The sequence below is a fragment of the Lepisma saccharinum genome, chromosome 23, assembly GCF_977018435.1.
Source record: "Lepisma saccharinum chromosome 23, izLepSacc3.1, whole genome shotgun sequence".
Taxonomy (NCBI): domain Eukaryota; kingdom Metazoa; phylum Arthropoda; class Insecta; order Zygentoma; family Lepismatidae; genus Lepisma; species Lepisma saccharinum.
Window position 1 is genome coordinate 49,892,275 of NC_139251.1, and position 15,381 is coordinate 49,907,655.

Below are 15,381 nucleotides of genomic sequence, written 5' to 3' on the forward strand. Positions count from 1 at the left end.
TTTGAAATGCTCTGTACCAGTTCGAAATTCCTCAAAGAAACAAGATCTTCAACCAATGGAACTGCAAAGTGTAAAATCAGCAATGGTTGAGACTCCTGCCGAGAATTTTCGTCACTCGCTTCAGGAAAACTCCTCAACATGTGCCAATGGCATATTCCAAGGATGATGAAGATCTTTAACAAGTTAAAAACAGAAAGCGTAAAACCAGCAGCGGTTGACGCTACTGGCGAAAATTCTCTCTCGCTTCAGCCAAATGCTGGAGTGGTACTTGCTACGTTCAACGGGCTGTCGCCTCGTGCACCAACTGAAAATTTTCAAGAGCAAGAAAATCTTCAACGAACAAGGCTGTAAAGTGGAAATCTAGCAGCGGGTGAACTCCCTGGCGAAGATTTTCCTCACCCTCTTCAGACAAATGCTTGAATGGCATATTTTACGTTCAAAGCGCGGTCGTCACCATCTCGTTAGCATAAATGCAGACGTTTGACCTTGCAGCCACTCCTCTCCTCTCCAGTTGGAAGAACTGGAACTTCAGAACACTTTAGTTGTCAAATAACAATTGTTTTATATTGTTTAGAAGACATTACACATCTCTTAAATTAGTTAGCACACACTCGTACCTATTAGTTCACTGTATTTCGACTTCTTCTTTATGATATCATTATTCCTTCTTCCATATTCTATTCTTGTTACGACTCCTCACTTTCTGGTCTCGAAGAAGGGAATCAGAGGATGCAATCAAGGCCGTAGCCGAGTAACAGGCTGGGGTATGGAGGTACCTACACACGTCAGCTGCCAGTACGGACAGGGAGAAAAAACAAGCAGCCCAGAGATACACTGAAGGGTGTCAGCGAGGATGCGGACGTGGAGAATGCGTACAAGAAATATTCGTAGAATTTGGTATAGGGGAAGGACGAGAGTTGTGGGGGGTTATACCTGCCTTCCTGGAAGTGACAGGCGACGTGGAATTTACATACACGTCTGAGGGAAAGTATGTATTTAGCTACTTATCATTTCACAAACCTCCCCTTCATGCTTTATCCAAACTTAGGACTGGAAGTTGTGCGTAGGTCACAGCTGGTTGCATAAAAGTTTTTTTCTCCCACTATTAGGTTTTTAAAAAATATACACGAATTGATCAAAAACATTTGGTTGTGTAAAAACATGTTTCAAAGTTCATTATGATAGATTTTTTTTCAGTTAACTTTGTAAGTCAGAAATATTACTATCATACAAAAATACTATATTTTTTTCAATAAATTCACGCATTGGAGCAGTTACAAATGTGAAGCCGTTCTTGAAAATATACATGTCGTAACGTAAATGACCCGCATCTCCACTATGTAATGTTCTACCCCGTAGAACTGGGGATCGAACCAATGGGGAACTAGCTCCTTCCCCCAAATAATAACACTTGCTTGCTGCGACGGCCCTAAAAGGGCCAGAGGTGAGGTAGATAACCTAGCATAAGTAATTAAAAGACATAACAGATGTTTTGTCCCAACCCTTCTGACAGAATGGCAGGTTACAGGAATAAGGAATAACTTATCCCGTTCGGTGCGAGCAGCCTCTATTCCAGTAATCTTACTCCTCTTCCAGTGACCAATACAAAACAAAAGACCCTTTTCATCTCTATCCTCCTAGCTTTGTTTCCTCTCACTCACCTTCCCCCGCCGCTTTCTGTCAAAACCTCTCTCCTGAACAAAATCGAGATGCAAGTTCAGAAAAGTCTTGGCATGATTCTACCCTCACCGCTGGGCTATGTTACGATATATACAGGAGATGCAAGACATTTTCCTATATCATTACATGATAAACTTAAGTCCAGAGTGTTATCTGTGTACAGAGGCGTCGCCTGAGCACACGGAGCACACGAACCCCCAACCGAAAATGAAAAATTTTCAATTTGTTTTCTTTTCTGCACAATGAAACACTACATTTCAATATACTTATATTACAAAGCAGCTTTTTTCGTTCATAAAGTCTTCACAATGCTTCAATTTTTTCCATTTTTCCCCGACTGTTGACAAGAAAAGCTCACCAGGTTAGGCAGCGAGAGCCCGGCGCACATCTGGCGCTATGAACTCCCTCTGCTGTATTCTTCCTGTGTTGTTGTAGCACTACGGAAGGAGCCGAGAGAAACCAAGGGGGGAAAACTGCAGATCGGAGCCCGTGCGCCTTCCGAAAGAACACTGTCAACAGATAGCAGCAACTGTTCGGAGAATGCCGATAGCGGCGAAGGAACAAGGTATTCTTTTTCGTTTCGTTTAGCTTCTGTATTGGGGAGAAGTAAACAATAGTTAAGATATAATGCAAGCACTGTTTGCATTGTTATAGTTAGGGAACGGAACTTTATGTGCTAAAAAACTCAGAAATATTTATTTTTTTATGTGTCATAATGTTGAAAATATGTGATAAAAACAGGAAAATATGTGACAAAAATTAAAAAAAAACATTTGGTAATAAAAACAAAAATATTACATGCATTTTAAACACCTGAAATCTGTTTCTAAATGTTTACCTCTTAGCGAGATATTTTGGAAGAGTTGCAGTGAATCACCATAGTTTTTTCCAAATTCTCCGCTGTAAATCTGTGACGATTGTCTCTAAAAAGCATCTTATATTGTGAGAAAGATCGCTCCACGTCACAAGAAACAATTCTTGCATATTTGAAGCACGAAATGCCACTAACGCTGAAGTTTTCCAAAGCTTCCTTTTCAGCTTCCAAAACACGTGCAATTTGGCACAAAGTTTGAAAACCTTGGTTTTTCCCAAAAATTTATGTACATTTAGACATTAGCACTTGAGGGTTAGATCCAGTGGGGGTAATATTTTCCCCCAATAGGATCGTAGACGAGGCGCCAGAAGTCTGCCAGCGAGCTTGTTCAAAGACAAAACAAACCTAACACTCTCGATATGAAAGAGGTGCGGAGAATAAACATTTTTCCTTCGAGGATATCGAGGTAGCTGAAGTCAATGAGTGATTTTATGTATATAAAATAAAAATTCGCAAAATATGTATTTACATACGGAAAAGTGTAAAATATGTGTTTTTATGTAAAATAAAATTTGCTGTGTTGACATATAAGGCTATGATCAGAATTTTGGCAAAAAAGAGGGTATCTATCTTATCGCAGAAAAAACATTTATTTACCTAAACTTCCGTTCCCTAGTTATAGTAATTCTTAAGGTCTTCGATCTTTTAGCCTAATATATTTCTTTTCCAATACATTTCACCAAAAATTAAGGCCGCAAACCTCCTCAACAACCCCATTGCAAATAGTTGTCTTGCACCCAAACCCTTGCATGCCGAAGGTTTTACGTTTTAAAACACTATATCACCAAAATTAGCAGATTTACACTTACATCGATAGTTCAAATGTGTTGCTTAAAACTTTAGATAATGCAGATGAGTCAAAACGAAAGAAGAATAAAACACTAACTAACTACCTAATTCTCTGCCTTCTTAAACCCGAAGATTCGTTGCTGCAGCAACACAGGCATTCCATCTGTCCCTATCTTGAGCAAGATCTATATACTCTTTTTCATCCCTACCGATTTCCCTTAGATCCATCTCAACCTTGTCCTCCATCTTCGTTTTGGCCTTCCTACAGGTCTCTTACCATCAGGTTTCCCAACAAGAATCCTGTAAACTCCTCTTTCCTCTCCCATTCGTGCCACATGGCCTGCCCACCTAAGTCTTCTTGATTTAATTATTCTAATAATATCTGGACATGAATACAAATTATGTAGTTCTAAATTATGTAACCTTCTCCACTCACCTGTTTCCTCATCCCTTTTAGGTCCAAAGATTTTCCTAAGGATCTTAATTCCAAATACTCTCAATTTATGTTCCTCTTTCAATGTAAGGGACCAAGTTTCACACCCATATAATACTACAGGCAAAATTACTGTTCTGTATATTTTCACTTTTAGTTTTTTTAGATATTAAACGAGAAGTCAAAAGTTCATGAAGAGAGAAGTAACATGCATTTCCTGAATTAAGCCTACTTTTTATTTCCTCTTGAATATAATTTTCATTTGTTAATATTACACCTAAGTATTTGAATTTGGAAACTGGTTCAACCGAGTTGTTATTAATAATTAGTTTTTTGATAATTTCCTAACACTTGGTTTCCGCCTGGAAGCATATATTTAGTTTTCTCTTTGTTAACTTCCAAACCTATCTCTTTAGCAGTTTTGAAAAATATTTTAGCATTATTCTTAATTGTATTTATATCATCCCCCAGTAAGTCTACATCATCTGCATATGCTAACAACTGAGTCACACCATTTAATTTTAGTCCTTCTTTAGTTTCTTTTACCTTCCTAACAGCATATTCTAAGGCAAAATTAAAGAGCAATGGAGATAATGCATCTCCTTGTTTTAACCCATCATGAATTGTAAATTTGTCAGACACATTAATACCCACACAAATTTTACTTTCTGCTTCACTGGTGCATACTTTTATCATACTAACAAGCTTGTTATGTATTCCATACTCGACTAATATCTTATATAATTTATCTCTTTTGACCGAATCATATGCTTTTTTGAAATCAATGAATAGCTGATGGACATTTTGATTATATTCCCACTTTTTTCTTCAGAATAAGACACTGTTAGCAGAAAATAATATTTATCTTGGTACACATGTAAAACGAATATGGATATTTACCAGTTACATATTTTGGAAAATAAATTATAATTAAGCTTTAAAACAATAATTTTTAAGTATCGAAAGTTGCAATTCTCATCATGAAATTTGAGCATTACCAGAGACTTACGAATCAAATATAGGGAAGCTGCTGTGCAATTACAAATAGCTATTAAAACAAATCACATATGCGACAGTATCATGATTAGCTAAAATGAGGGAGGGGCTTAATTTTTAGGAGCAAGAAAAGGAATTTCCAAAACTAAAATAAAGATGAAAGTAATTGTTTATTGGTTTGGTATATTTTACTTCGATTTTCTGCCACTTTTGGCTAATCACCAAGATGAGGAGATGCGTGATGACATGATGAAACTGATGAAGGGACAATGACAAAGAACGTCCATTCCCTGGCCGGGATTCGAACCCTGGACCCCTAGAGTTGTAGGATGCTGTGATAATCACTCTGCCACGGAGTTCGGCGAGGAGAAAAGTAAGGAATTTCAATAATTCAAATTTGCAAAATAATTTTTGCATTGTTTAACTTGGTAATTTCCCCTTGTTTTTTTTAGGGAGTCTTCACGGGCGAGGGTGTGTTAAGCGGACACGATTAAATTAAAATTGGCCTGTATTTTGTAAATGTATTTTCGCTAAGCACTCTGGCAGAGTGTCTACACAATGCGCTACAAATAAAATGTCCCAGGTTCGCGTCCTCGATAAAACACACGCTGTTATATTCGTACTTTTATGTTGCTTTTCTACGACATTTGGCAAAGACACTCGAAGAAAAAAGAAAAGAAATCTTAGCTTCGATTCTTGGCTGAAATTTCGCCTTTCTATGCTCGATTATCCAATGTCACTTAGGTTCACTGTTCTCTTCTCTGCGATGGTGATCAATAATTGATTTATCTGTGTGTTTGTAGCCCCCTCGGTCTGGGGGAGGGAGTGTATTTTTTTCTGATTTTAGGCTGGCTGTGAACACCCAAGGAATTACTCCACGCGACGCCACTGTGTGTGTGTGTGTAACTTTTTTTCCTTTTGGCTGTAGGTTCTAGTTCTAGATTTTTAACCATCAACTACTCTTGAGGTGGATAATAAAACAAATACGTACTTTGGAGGGGTCTGTCAGACCGATGTTTGGATTATGAACTGTGAAATAGATGATTTACTATTTCCAATTTCTGACACGTTTCACTTGACATGGTTATAGAAAACTATTGTGAAGCAGTTTTTCATTATTATTGTTTAGTTAAAGAAACGTAACGAAATTGATGGAAGGGGAAGAAAATCGATAAAAAATTGCAGCAGTCGTTTCTTTATTTTTTCTAATTTCCAAATTCTTAAAATGTCTTCATTCTTTTTTGAAGAGCAGCTCAAACCAATATGTATTTTTTTTTTACTGAAATTGAGAATGAGTAGGGACACAAATTTATGGTAAATAAAAACTGAGGAGAGCTGTAAATAAAATGTTAGATCAGCGGTATATACCAGCGGTGAAAAAAATGCACACACTTTTTCATTATGAGAGGAAACAACATACAAAAGACCTATAAATTGATAAACTACTTCATTTTTATATACTGTACACATGCACAAGTACTTAGTTGTCCAACCAAAAAGAAAACATCAACACAAAATCACTTCATTTCTAAATTGCATGTCTCAAGTGATTTATTCATTGTATGTATTTAAAGGATATCCTTGCTGTCCAACAAATAAAATAATCACTTCTGCACATACACAAACACATGTTAAAAATCACATGATGATAAACAAAATTCATTCATGACTGAACACCAATGACACCATTCTTTCCCTTGATGTGCGGGAACAGACTAATCTTATCGCTGCTACAGCTAGCAAGTTCAATGAAACTGGAAGTTGAGTAGACATTCGGGGGAAGAAAGGAATGCAGCTTGACAGGGAGCGAAGTTTTCGAACTGAGATTATGTGCATGGGAAATCCCAATTTCCAGCGTCTTCCTGATGTGATCGAAGATAAAACGTTCTTCAGCTGCTAGTGGTAGGAAACTTTAGGCAAACGTTTCGTTACAAATCGACAGTTTGCGCTCGCAACCTCGATTGCCGGTTTTTGCGTGTTTTCTACTTAATTTGATGATATTTCACGGTTATTTCTCGAAAAAGCGTTCATTTCGTGTAAAAGCACACATTTCGCATTACTTCGCGAATAAAACTCAGGCATATTTCATTATTGGGGGTGTAGTTACGTGCAGAATGTTCAAAATTGAATCTTTTTTTTTACATTTCGCGATTTCGAGCATCGCCAAAATTCAATGTCCCTAAGAATGAGTAATGAGTTATTGGAAGATCAACTTGACAAAAATCACAAGTAACTACTATGGTATGTCTGTCAGACAGCTTGCCGAAAATAGAATTCAATAATATTGGAACAAACAAAGGCAAGACCTCGTGACCTTGAAAACGTGTAGCCAGCACCCCAACTGAAAGGCGTGGGGAAGGGTTTACTCTTGGAGGATGCAAGAAAAAGCTAAAGTCAGATCGGTCTGAGAGATGGTCCATGGTAGTTAAAAGTTGAGAAGCAAATGCTGAAGCCATGAGGCAGTGCTAAGGTGTGATGTAATCTCGCCCAGAGCTGGCGCGGTGCACAGCTATCCAGATCATGTGTTTTTGTTATTTCCTGTCGTCCTTGCTTCCAGGTACACGTAGTATTGGCTCTGTAAGCAAACTGCATGACACCTGCCACTTTCAGCTTCTTACATTAATTGTGAAAATTGACTAATAAAAAGAATCAAAGCATTGAAGAGAGAATCCACAGAGAGGAAATTCCCTACCCCCTCCTCTCCGACTTAGAACATTGGTCCTGCTTCGTTAGAAAAGTTAATTGAGCAGAGACCCTCGCAGAAATAGGAGGCAAGTACAGAGTTATCAAACACTTGAACGCTTCAGTAGTTTTAACTTTTATTCCTTGTCTTTCATTACAATTCTTTATATAACTGCATTACACGTTTGAAGAAGAACGTTGTATAATATATTTCTTAATTTTTGGTGATATCGTTCCAAATTGGCATTTATATTGTAATGCCGTACATCCTCTAATTCTCTTTCCACTCTGGTTTCCTTGTAATAATTTTCCTGGATGCGTGTCATCTTGGTTTAGTGGTGTCTAGGTTGATATTTGAAGGGAGAATAAGGAAAAATATTCCTCCTTATGGGGTTTGAATCCCTCTTCTGGTTGTTCATATTTTGTACTTGGAAGGAAACTATACACAAAATGTACGAAATATCGTGGTGATTCAAGACACAGCACTATCCAAATTTCTAAATAAATTATACACACTCTTTTGAAGATACTAAAGTATACTTCATTTGTATAATTATGTAGGATAGTAATGTATGTGCGTGAAATGCGTTAAGAGTTGGTACTCTGGGAGCCTCGTGAACGTGCATGGACCACCACCATGGCTTCTGGTCGCCTTGTAATCAAATAATCTCGGGTTCTTTATCCAGTAGAGATACACTTCACAAGGATTCGGATCGTACTTTAAACTGTAGGTCCCTATTAACCTATCTGAGCATAAAGTACACTTAAAACCAAAAAATCAATGGTATCGACGTCGGAACCCTTTCATCTTTGTTAATTTTGTGTGGTACATATGATGAATTATCTTCATTACAATAAATTTTCCTTCACTAAGAAGCAAAATATCGCACTTCTTCATAATAAATCAAATATCCCTATATGCATCGGTGTTGAGTTCTATCTATTCGCTCTCCACAAAGCTTTCACCGAGATTGAATTCTACCCCGTGGAGCACATAGTGTAGGTACAGTCCCGATTAGCCTAACTGTGAATTGAGTGAATTTAAAATAAAACTCATAAAAATAACAAGATTGAATTTAAAAAATTGTACCACAATTTGAGCATCAACCATTCTCGAGATTTTAATTACCCTTAGGACTTAAACACATAACTATTTACGCCGGACCTTGTGGCTGAGTGATTAGCATATCGCGCTGCGACGCCAAGGGTCCCGGTTTCGAATCCCGCTCGGGCTTGGTTGTTTGTGAACGTTCATTCATCAATTTCATCACTCATCCCCATCTTTGCAAATTATCCAAGAGACACAAAACGCGAAGTAAAATAAACTAAATCAATCAATCAATCAACATAACTATTTACATATTTTTGGGTTGACTTTTGCAAGCCGCTAGCTGAGCTCCAACAGGACCCGGTCTCGCCAACTCCTAGGTATGCCTCTGATTAAACATTTAGCATTTTTACGCTACAAGAAATTCTGGCAATGATCTGTGTAGTACTAATATATTGCAAAAAAAAGTATTACTATTGATGATCTGATTGAAATTTAAGATGGTGGCCATTTGGACCATCAATTATTTTAAGCCTTCATCGGGTCAATAATATTCTCATAGCTCTCAAGATACCCACAGATCTTTCTCGTACCATACTCTGTCCCAGGAGTCTGTGGAGCAAACGAACGAAAACAAACCATCTGCGCAAGCAGTGATTCGAGAGGGCTCGACCAATGAACACGTGAGCGAGAAGGAGATGGTATGGAGGCGAAAACGTGACTGCAGCTAAAACCTGTTTCAAGCAGAGCGCTATGTTATGATCCGCCCAATCGCTTTGTTCCCTTCTTTAACGTTTAAGTGTAACGATTCTCCACATTCTTCTGGGCAGACTATATGTGAGACAAGCAAGGTACATTTCCGGATATGTAACCTGTAAGAGTCAGCTCCCATGGCGGAGTGGTTACAACATCGCGGTACGACGCCTGGGCTCTCGGGTTCGAATCCTGGCCTGGGCATGTATGTTTGTGTGTGTCCATTCATTAATTTCATCATATCATCAAGCGTCCCCATCTTCGCAAATTAGTCAAAAGTGGCACAAGAAGCGAAGTAAAATAAAGAAAATCAATAAATAAAGTAACCAGTAAGGCACTGAAGCATATGCAACATGTAAGACTCTGGGTGGTATGCAACCTGTAAAACACTGGAATAGACGCAACATGTAAGACTCTCGATGGTATGCAACCTGTAAAGCACTTGAATAAATGCAACATGTAAGACTCTGGATTGTATGCAACCTATAAAACACTGGAATAGATGCAACATCTAAGACTCTGGATGGAATGCAACCTCTAAAACACTTGAAGAAATGCAACATGTAAGACTCTGGATGGTATGCAACCTGTAAAACACTGGAATAGATGAAACATGTAAGACTCTGAATGGAATGCAACCTGTGAAACACTAGAATAGATGCAACGTGTAAGAATCTGGATGGTATGCAACCTGTAAAACACTTGAATAGATGCAACATCTTAGATTCTGGATTGAATGCAACCTCTAAAACACTGTATATGTGTGTATGTATGTATATTATATATATATGTATATTAGCAGGTAACAATATGTTATAAACACATTCTTACTTTCCAAAGAAGCGCATGTGGGATGGCAAAACGGATCCAGATCCGGATCCTTAGGATCCGGAACCAACCGGATCCGAATCTGGCCATCCCTACTCTAAAACACTGGAATACATGCAACATCTAAGACCCTGGATGGAATGCAACCTCTAAAAGACTTGAACAGATGCAACATGTAAGACTCTGGATTGTATGCAACCTATAAAACACTGGAATAGATGTAACATCTAAGACTCTGGATGGAATGCAAGCTCTAAAACACTTGAAGAAATGCAACATGTAAGACTCTAGATGATATGCAACCTGTAAAACACTGGAATATATGCAACATGTAAGACTCTGGATGGTATGCAACCTGTAAAACACTGGAATAGACGCAACATTTAAGACTCTCGATGGTATGCAACCTGTAAAGCACTTGAATAGATGCAACATCTAAGACTCTGGATGGAATGCAACCTCTAAAACACTTGAACACATGCAACATGTAAGACTCTGGGTGGTATGCAACCTCTAAAACACTAGAATAGAAGCAACATGTAAGACTTTGGATAGTATGCAACCTGTAAAGCACTTGAATAGATGCAACATGTAAGCCTCTGGATTGTATGCTACCTGTAAAGCACTTAAATAGATACAACATGTAAACCTATGGATAGTATGCAACCTCTAAAATAGGGATGGCCAAACGGATCCGGATCCGAAAATTCCGGATCCGGATCCGGGTCTGAAAGTTTCTGATCTGGATCCGGATCCGAAAGTTCCGGATCCGAGAGTTTCGTATCTCAATCCCATTATAATATTACCACACCTTAAAAGGTATTATGATCTTCGATTACAAAGACATTTTTCATTAGTTAGTCCTACAAGAATTTTTTTCAAGTGTTGTTCCTAAAATACTTTGCTACGCATCGGCTAACACACTCGTGCACAAAAATAATCTTACTTGTTTAACATAAAATGTCAGAGGTGATTTTGTAAATGCCATTGAAACGAATATGTATTCATTCGAATGTATTGGAAATGAAAACCCACATAAATGTGAGACATTCCATTCCAGGATGAAACCTTTAACACATATAACAAGATAGAAATTTTATACAAAAATTATACAATTTTTCTAGTTACAGTTTTACAAATTAAATAAAACATTATAATATATGCAGTGTTATATAATTACAAAGTGTAAGACTAACAAGGGAGGTTATCTAAGTGTACCCCTCCGATTTCCATGAAACTTGGCAGGTATATAATGGGGCCCAATGGAAGAAATACGTGTTTTTTTGTTTCAGCTAAAAAAACTGTTTTAGGGGGCAAAACCCCCTCAAATGTCAAGATGAGGACAAATTGAAGTGAGGATCTGACCCCTGTGTCCCCCTCCGATTTCCATGATACTTGGCAGGTGTGTGTATAAACAGGCCCAAAGGAAGAAATACGTGTTTTTTTTGTTTCGGCTAAAAATCTGTTTTAGGGAGCAACCCCCCTCAAATGTCAATATGAGGACAAATTTAAGTGGGCATTTGACCCCTGTGTCCCCCTCCGATTTCCATGAAACTTTGCAGGTGTATAGTGGGCCAAAAGGAAGATGTGCGTGTTTTTTTTTGTTTCGCCTAAAAATCTGTTCTTAGGAGCAACCTCCTTTCAAATATCAAGATAAGGAAAAATTGAAGTGAGGATCTGACCCCTGTGCTCCCCTCCGATTTCCATGAAACGTGGCAGGTGTATAGAGGGGCCCAAAGCAAGAAATACGTGTCTTTTTTTTGTTTCGGCTAAAAAACTGTTTTAGGGGGAAAAACCCGCCAAAATGTCAAGATGAGGACAAATTGACGTGGGGATCATCTGACCCCTGTGGCCTCTCCGATTTCCATGAAATTTGGCAGGTGTATAGAAGGGCCCTATGCCCCCTGTTTCTTCCTATGCCATATTTACGTGGTTTCGGGGTCAGATCCCCACTTCAATTTCTCCTCATCTTGACATTTGAGGGGGGCCTCTATACACCTGCCAAGTTTCATGAAATCGGAGGGGGAGACTTAGACCTCCCTTGTAAGTGTATTAATTAATTACATATATAATTATATATAATTATAAATATATATATATATAGGGTGTCGCAAAACTCTTTCAACAACGCTTGGGTGCTGGTAGATATCATAAAAACAAGTAACTTTTCCCTATAAAGTTTACCTCGAAAGCGCTTAGTTTCTGCGCTATAAGGGCTTAAAATCAATCCTGTACGTATGCAACCCAACACAGCAAACGCTTGCTCTGACATAATTACCAGGGGCGCATGACAGGGTTGCCACTAGCCTTCCTCGTTAAGAGAGACGACTTGAAAACAACAACCTGGGAGTCTTGCCTGAGCAAAATCCAAAACATTAATGATACTTGCGATGTTGTAAGAAGCATTGACAGTATTTATAAACTGACCAAGACAAATAATTGGCAGACTGAAATTCAAGATTACGTACTCATTCTAAAATATCTCCATAATTGATCGATTGATTTGGTTTATTTTAATTTGCTTTTCTGCCACCTTTGGCTAATCGCGAAGATGAGGATGATAGCTATGATGAAATAACAAATGACACCATTGTCTAGGCCAGGATTTAAACCCGAGACACCAGGCGCCTTAGCGATCTTTGCTAACAACATCACCACGGAGTGTTTCGTGTATCATGCAATATCAACAATTGCAAGGGACACGTAAGATAGGGGGAAATCCACGAACGAACAAATGTAAACATGATGTGTTTGCTGCCTCGTTTCGAACTTGCAGACTGTAATGTTATTACAATTTATTTGAAAATTATTCCTATCTGTGCTACCGTTATTGCTAATCGTGTTCGTCTCATTAGGCATCCCCGATGGCGCAGTGGTAGCGTCGTCGACTTCTAATCAAGGAGTCCCCGGTTCGATACCCTGTGGAGGCACATAGTGGTTCGGATCCCACTTTAAACTGTAGCTCCAGTCCCAATTAGCCTTACTGTGCATAAAATGGACTTAAAACACTCAATCAATAAATCGTGGATTTCCCCCTATCTTACGTGTCCCTTGCAATTGTTGATATTGCATGATACACGAAACACTCCGTGGTGATGTTGTTAGCAAAGATCGCTAAGGCGCCAGGTGTCTCGGGTTTAAATCCTGGCCTAGACAATGGTGTCATTTGTTATTTCATCATAGCTATCATCCTCATCTTCGCGATTAGCCAAAGGTGGCAGAAAAGCAAATTAAAATAAACCAAATCAATCGATCAATTATGGAGATATTTTAGAATGAGTACGTAATCTTGAATTTCAGTCTGCCAATTATTTGTCTTGGTCAGTTTATAAATACTGTCAATGCTTCTTACAACATCGCAAGTATCATTAATGTTTTGGATTTTGCTCAGGCAAGACTCCCAGGTTGTTGTTTTCAAGTCGTCTCTCTTAACGAGGAAGGCTAGTGGCAACCCTGTCATGCGCCCCTGGTAATTATGTCAGAGCAAGCGTTTGCTGTGTTGGGTTGCATACGTACAGGATTGATTTTAAGCCCTTATAGCGCAGAAACTAAGCGCTTTCGAGGTAAACTTTATAGGGAAAAGTTACTTGTTTTTATGATATCTACCAGCTCCCAAGCGTTGTTGAAAGAGTTTTGCGACACCCTGTATATGTGTGTATGTATGTATATTATATATGTATATTAGCAGGTAACAATATGTTATAAACACATTCTTACTTTCCAAAGAAGCGCATGTGGGATGGCAAAACGGATCCGGATCCGAAAGTTCTGGATCCGGATCCGAAAGTACCGGATCCGAATCTGAAAATTCCGGATCCGAGAAATTTTAGGATACGGATGCTTAGGATCCGAAACCAACCGGATCCGGATTTCGGATCCGCCAGGATCCGGATCTGGCCATCCCTACTCTAAAACACTGGAATACATGCAACATGTAACACTCTGGATGGTATAGAACCTGAAAGACACTGGAAGATATGTAACACGTAAGACTCTCGATGGTATGCAACCTGTAAAACACTGGAATAGATGCAACATGTAAGACTCTGGATGGTATGCAACTTATAAAACACTGGAATAGAGCATTGATATATGCTCATTCGTGGCGTGTAGTGACGAGCGTATTCAACGATGCAAGGCCAGATACGATGAGTGGAATTCAGAGATACAGATGCTGGAAAAATACTTTAAAAATGCCAATGGTTTGAATTAAACCCATTCATAAGGTCGTGGGAATTGGTGTCATTTAGAAACTCTCACTTGAATTTGGAAGTTTAACAAAAAAATTAAATAATCAGAGTTTAATCTTGTATTTTTGTCATAGAGCAGTCAATCCAATTCGTTATGCAGTGCATACGATAATTTTTAACTTATACTACATGTTACTGATTTTAGAATTTTTTTGCAAAGATTCTGGAAAGAACTATCTGCATTTGATTAGGGTTTCGAGGATCCTCATGATAATGACAAAATTTAATAAGTTCGTTAAAAATGGTAATTAACTGAAGTGTACGCTGAAATGTTTATGTAGCATTAAACTTGGATTTCTGAAGGGATATATTTATATTGAAGAAAGATAATATACATATTAAAACAAGATAATTACACAGAATACTGGTAATATTATTATTCCTTGCAAACCATATCAGTTTATCGGTACAGCGTTGTGAGTGATTTTGTCAGGTTATCGAATGCTCAAGTTTCTACAGGTCACGAGAGAGACCAAACGTGTTCTTCTCTCGTGATTTCTATGGCGAAAAACAAATGTTTAAAACGTTGGGAAAACAACGAATACTCAGTTTTATCTACTGTTCGTATTTGGCGCTGCAGTCGAAGTGCAATTCGAAAGACTTTCACTTCCAGTCCACGACTAGAAGATCGAACTCCAAGACCATACCCGGGGGATGCTCGCTTCAAGTACGGTCTTGTACCTTTCGGACACGGCCTTAGAAAGGAAACTCTCAACAAATGTAGGTCATTACTCTGGCAGTAGCTGTTTAATAACATCTGTACAATATAGTTCCTCGTATACTACAGGCGGAGTCGAAGCGAAGACAAGCTTTTATCTTCTCGTCTAATATGTAAGAAACTAAAAGTTAAAATATAAAAAGCTATGTGGATATAATATGGTATTATTTAGTATTTTATGGATGTGAAACTTGGTACCTTACATTAAAAGAGGAACATAAATTAAGAGTAAATATCCGTATAAAAATATTTGGATCTAAAAAGGATGAGGAGACAGGTAGCGAAGAAGATTACATAATTTAGAACATCATAAATTGTGTCCGTGTCCAG